Here is a 6,490-nt window from a genome sequence, read left to right as displayed (position 1 = left end):
CACACTCAGTAGATTATGAGCTTTGTAATGATACCTTACAAGAGATCTTTTGCATGAAGCATATCCAAGTTACATTATATTCACTTATTATCATGTTTTTATAAAACCATATAGACTGCACAACGTCACACACTTTTCCTGCAACGTCTACAATAAATGAGTCAATTATTTTCATTAGTTTTAATGTGACCTGTTTTATTTTCCCATTAAAAAAGAAAAACACGAAGATGTGTACATCTTATAGCAAATAGCTGCATTATGCTATTGCTGTAACCCCCATTCTCCCTTACACTATCCCCCTCCCTTCTGTTGTAATCCTTACTGATAGTGTTATGTCTAAGGCTAGGTCTACACCATAGGCAGCAAGTATAATAGGCCTTCCCTGGCATAGCTGCTGTCGCAGGATGCCATTTGCGAGTTTTTACTTATTATGTGACATGCAGGTTCCGGGGCGACTGAGGAGGCAGTATCTGCTATTCAGCTTCCTGGGTTCATCAGTAATCTCCCTTGACTCCAGGTGATGAACCCAGGAAGCTGAGTAGCAGATACCACCTCCTCAGCCGCCCTGGAACCTGCATGGCGTGCCGCATATATAAAAAGTTCCCCATTCTTCCGCTGGGCGAGGCGTGCTGCCTTTCTCATTCTCCGGTCAGCACAGGGCTGGCTCGGGCCAACACAGTCGGGGGTGGGTTGGGCTGCTGATGCCCAAGTAGGGCACTGGTGTTCCTCTGGTAGTGCAGGACCGGGGGAGGGTTGGGGTTCTGATGGGCCCTGGACTTCCCCGGATGCAGGAGGGGCAGTCGGGGGAGCTCAGGGCTCCGCTGCGTGGAACAGGGTCTCAGGTGGAAGGGGCGGGGCCAGGGGGCTAGCCTCCCCGAAGGGGGTGTCCACCTGCCATCCATGGTCTACACCACAGCCTATGTCAGCAAAACTTATATCACCCTGGGATGTGAATATTCCACACCCCTGAGCGACATAAGTTACACTGACATAAGCACTCGTGCACAGTGCTATGTCAGTGGGAGAGCTTTTCCCACTGACAAAGCTTATGCTGCTCACGGAGGTGGTTTTTTTATGCCAACAGGAACACTCTCACCAGTTGTGCTGCTGCAGTGCTGTACATATAGACATGGCCTAAGAGTGGGTTGTCAAAGGCTTGCCTACACTTGAAATCCTACAGCATGTCAGTGTAGACACTACCTATACCGATGGGAGGGGTTCTCCCATCAAAGTAGGTAATCCACCTCCCCAAGAGGCGATAGCTAGGTCAACAGAAGAATTCTTCCGTCAACCTAGTGCTGTCTACACAGGACTTAGGTCAGCTTAACTACATTGCTCTGGGGTGTGAATTTTTCACACCAATGAGCAACATAGCTGGGTCAATCTAAGTTTCTAGTGTAGACCAGTGCTAACTCTTCAAAGAAGAGGGAAAATGCTGTCCCTACCCAGAAAGATGTACCACACATTTGAGTATTATAAAATAAATAAGCTGAAAATATTTAACTTTTCCTAACTGAGCAACATACTAAATGTACTGACTGCATTTACAGCAAGAGATAATTTTTCAAATGTAATTAAATTATAAATGTTTACAAATTGTAAATATCTTAGGAATGGTTGGGAAAGAAATCCCTAGAGTCCTAAGTCATATGCCTATTCACCAATCAATCCTTCCTCTTTGGACACATCAGAAACCACTTGCAGGTGCTCAAGTAAAATCTTGGTACATCTGCTACAACTAGAGTAAAATGCACAAAATAGGGTGTGTCTAGGATTGGAAATGTTTTTTCCTTCCCTCTATAAACAAATAGAGAGTCCTCTGTTGCTTTTTACAGATCCAGACTAACATAGCTACCCCTCTGATACTAGTAACAAATGTCCATCACTTTAAAAATAGAGGACACAAGCCACTGAAGAATATACTGTAAGGAAAAATCCTGCACTAGTCCCTACAGGACAAAGCATGACCTAACATTTTATTCCATCTCCAGTTACTATATTGAACCTAGACTTTTGTAGGTTAAATCTCTTTGGAGCAGGAACTTTGTTTTCTGCCTTTTCTAAAGGGACAAGCTGCAGAACACACTAAATCTGCAACCTTGGGAGAGGAGGCTGTACAATCAAAGGATGGAAGAGTTGAGCATTACAAAGACAAAAGGAACTATGAAAAAGTAAAACTGGATGTGTGCATATGTAGAGCGGCTAATGCAACGGGGTCAGTGATTGAGAGGTGCATTAGAAATGCACAACATAAAATAAATCATTTGTTGGAGGACAGTCCAGGGCCCTCACTCCCTCCTTACACAGCTCCTTCATTCTCCCACGTCCCCTCACACAGCACTCAGCTCCCCACCCCCACTTCTCCATCCTCGAAATATAGCACTCAGCCCCCCACCCACGTCTCCATCCTCGTTATACAGCATTGAGCCCCCCACCCCATTACACACCCACTTCTCCATACTCGTTATACAGCATTGAGCCCCCCACCCCGTTACACACCCACTTCTCCATCCTCGTTATACAGCACTCACCCCCACCTAGGGTGACCAGATGTCCCGATTTTATAGGGACAGTCCCGATTTTTGGATCTTTTTCTTATATAGGTTCTTATTACCCCCACACCCCGTCCCAATTTTTCACACTTGCCGGCTGGTCACCCTACCCCCACCCATAACAGCTCCGCTACGCACAACTCCCCACTTCCCTCAGCCCCGGGGAGGGGAGCAGTTCCCCAGCCCCCTGCCTGGCCCTGGGGGCTGGTTTGTCCGCTCGCAGAGCCTCGCCCCACATGCGGCCCCACAATGCCCCGACAGACGGTGGGGCGGGGGAGCAGCCTCAGCACCGTTATACGGGCCCAGTCTGTTGCAGCGGCCCCACACTGGGGCCCAGCCCGCGCTGCTGCAGGCCCCTGTGCCGCACCCACCTCCGGGCCCCCAATAATCACCCCCGATCCCCGCAAAGGCTCAGCGGCCAAGGCAAAGCCAGGCTATGCCCCCCCACCCGGCTCTACACACCGCGCTGGGATTTGTAGTCCGCTCCCGCCCGCGCCTCTGGTGGCCATCACAGAACGCGTGAACCCCAGAACTACATCGCCCATCCTGCTTCGCGGCAGAGGTGCCGCACCTCCCTCCCCCCGCGGCCGGCAGGACAGAGGAACGTTCAGTCACCAACGCCGCTCGCGCCGCGGCCCCTGTTAGGTTTTGTTTCGCGTCCCTGCCCCAGCAGCCTCGATGGGCGCCGCCTGGTGAGCCCCTGCCCTTACCTGGTGGAGTCCCCTCCGCCTCTGACCCTGGGTGCGTGCCCGCGGGCGGGGGGCGCAGCCCGCAGGCTCCGTTAGCCCGTGGCGTGCGCGCTGCGGCGGCGGCTCGTTGCCATGGCGGCGAGGGGCGACGCCCGGCCATGGTGCCTGGGTATCCCGCTGCTCCGCCCCGCCCCCCGCCCAGAGAGAGGCGAAGGGGGGCGGGCTGGTCTCCCCTGAGGGGTGGGTGGAACCGAGACCCAGACCCCTTCCCCTTCCTCACCACACCCGGGCGGGGGGGCCGCCCCCACAGACCCCCCCACCTCTACCCGCCAACCCGGGGGGCAGCGTTATCCGCCCCCAAAGCCCCCCCCACTTACCTCCACCCGTCACACCTGGGGGGCAGCGCTACCCGCCCTCACAGACCCCACCACCTCCGCCTACCATACCCGGGAACAGCGTTATCCGCCCCCAAAGCCCCCCCCACTTACCTCCACCTGTCACACCCGGGGGGCAGCGTTATCCGCCCCCAAAGCCCCCCGCACTTACCTCCACCTGTCACACCCGGGGGGCAGCGTTACCCGCCCCCACACACCCCCCCCCCCCCCCCCCCCCCCCCCCCTCCCGGGGGGGCAGCGTTTTCCACCCCCTCCCCCCCCAGCAACACCTGGGGGTGGTGGTTACCCGACTCCATAGACACCACCCTTCATGACACTGTTTAAAAAGCTCCAGACTCCTTGTTGTTTTTGTAGATACAGACTAACATGGCTACCCCCTAATACTTTAAAAAGCTGAAATGGTGATTTCTGGTCTGTCTGATGACTCACAGACATACCCCGTCTGTCCGCCCCCCGCTCCCAGCCCACCTGTGCTCCATCCTCCCATGAATCCACACGCTGCCTGTCTCATCAACACCCATACAATGCCTGTTCCCAGTCCTCCCACATACCCACACACTGCCTGTCCCAAACACCCACACATTGCCTTCCCCCTCACACCCTGCCTGTGCCCTGTCCTCCCACATATCCACACGCTGCCTGTCCCCCCCAACACTCACACTCTGCTTGACCTCTGTCCTCCCATGTATCCACATGCTGCCCACTTTCCCCCTATCCTCCCACGTACCCACATGGTCTCTGCCCCCCATATTGCACCTGTCCTCCCACATACCCATACGCTGTTTGTGAGTCTGTGGGGTGGAAGCTGACACTCACCCACCAAACTTCCAACAGATGGGAATGTTTTTTAATCTTTCTGAGCTGGGCTGAAATCAAATTGGTGATGCACAGGGGAAAGGCTCTATGGCAGTGGGTCTGAAACTTTTTTACTGGAGACCCCTTTCACATCGCAAGCCTCTGAGTGTGACCCCCTAATAAGTTAAACACACTGTTTAATATATTTAACACCATTATAAGTGCTGGAGGCAAGCTGGTTTTGGGGTGGAGGTTGACAGCTCGTGACCCCCCATGTAATGACCTCACGACCCCCTGAGGGGTCCCAACCCCCAGTTTGAGAACCCCGGCTCTATGGCTCATTAGCAATGCCTTCACACATCCAGTCTCCAATAAGATGATGTGACTTCTGTGACCTCCATGACATCTGATGCTTCAGCCATTGCCAGCACGTATCATAGGCTGGGGGAGGCTAAGCCTCCCCAAACAGCCCCATGTGGCCCTGCTCACGCTCCACCTGAGGCCCCTTCCTGCTTGCCGCTTCCCCCTCGGCCCCAGCCCAGGCAGGCTGCTCCTTTTCTGGGGCAGCCAGCCTGCGGCTGGGACTTGGGGCAGCTGGGGCCACCCAGCACTGGGGGGACCCCGGGTGCACCACCTGGTGTTCCAGGGCTGGGAGCGGCTGGAGGCACTGGGGCTGCTCACCCTATGCTGTGCGGGATGAGAGGTGGGACCGTGGCACCCGTGCTGGGGAGTGAAGCCTGCCTAGGAAACTAGGGCTGCAGGAGGAAGAGAGCTCCAATTGGATTTGCAAAAAACTATCCTCTATGGCCATTTGCAGAAATAAAGCCCATATGCCTACCGAGCGATTGCTGTTCACGGTAAAGCTCCATACTGGTGCTTAGGCCACCCAGCAGTGGGGTGATAGCGCCTGGTGCTCCGGGGCTGGGGGCCACGCACCACCTACCCACACAGCGCTCTGGGGCTGGAGGTGCTCGGGCATCCTGGGGCTGGAGGGGGGGGCCTTGGGCAGAAGGGGTGGGCTGGGCTGGGGGCTAGCCTCCCCAAGCCCACGGTTCACCCGCCGCCCATGTCTACAGCCCCAGGGTGGTGGTGGGGTGGGAGCTGTCAGCCATCGTGGGCCCAGGAGCTGTGAACTACCATGTGTGGCAGGGGCCCCAGCAACCGTGGCAGGGGCCCCAGCAACCACTGCTGGGGGACCCAGAGCTCCCAGCCGATATAAGCGGTGAGGAGACCCGCAGCTCCGAACCACCAGCTCCGGAGCCATGGGTGGCAGATATCATAGGCAGGGGTAGGCTGTGCTTCCCCAAACAGCCTGATGTGACCCCACCCATGCTCCACCCCCAGGCCCCCTTCTGCAGTTCCCAGTGCTCTGCCATGCTCTGCAAGGCTGGCTGGGGCTGGAGCTGGCCGGCCTGCCTCCCGCAGGGACTCGGGGTGGCTGGTGCTAGGACCGCTCTACCTGCCCAGCGCTCAGACCACACTGCCCGGCACTCCAGGGCTGGGGGCGCTATGGCCACGCCACATGGCTGTCTGGGATACCGGGGTTGGGGGTGTGACAATGCGGTTCTGGCGGAACCCAACTGAGAGTGCCAACTCAGNGCCACTACAGGACCTTGGTTGCAACAATGATCTATATGGTCCCAGATTATATCAATAACATCACAGGGGGCAACTGCCCGGCACCCCAGGGCTGGAGGCACTGCAGCCATGCTGCCCGGATGCCCGGTGCTGAGGCCATGGCGGGGATCTGGAGCTCTGAGCCGCCAGCCTCAGAGTTCTGTGGTGTTGCTGGCACCAGGGGGCACCCCAAGCTCCCTGCTGCCGCTGGGGGCCCCCGCAGCTCCCAGCTGCGGGACCCCAGAGCTCTCAGCCGCCGTGCACAGTGGGGAGACCCCAAAGCTTCCAACTACCAGCCCTGAAGCTCCGAGCCAAAGACCCACAGCACCGAGCTGCTACAGACAGCTGGGGGACCCCGGAGCTCCCAGCTACCGCTGACACCAGGGAGAGCCCGGAGCTCCGAGTGGCAGCGGGTGCTGGATCCTCCTCCCCCTTCCTTCCC

General features: G+C 56.7%; 1 protein-coding gene across 1 annotated transcript in view; it reads right to left on the bottom strand.

Moving 5' to 3' along the window:
• KATNAL1 (katanin catalytic subunit A1 like 1) overlaps positions 1-3,387 on the bottom strand; it is a 52,319-nt gene extending 48,932 nt beyond the window's left edge. Inside the window, exon 1 of the mRNA XM_034758681.1 lies at positions 3,263-3,387. The gene's annotated coding sequence lies outside the window, so the exon portion shown is untranslated. The remainder of the gene's footprint in view (positions 1-3,262) is intronic.
• Between the last annotated feature and the right edge of the window lie 3,103 nt (positions 3,388-6,490).

This window comes from Trachemys scripta, chromosome 1, assembly GCF_013100865.1.
Source record: "Trachemys scripta elegans isolate TJP31775 chromosome 1, CAS_Tse_1.0, whole genome shotgun sequence".
NCBI lineage: Eukaryota > Metazoa > Chordata > Testudines > Emydidae > Trachemys > Trachemys scripta.
This window is presented reverse-complemented; position numbering and strand designations above follow the sequence as displayed.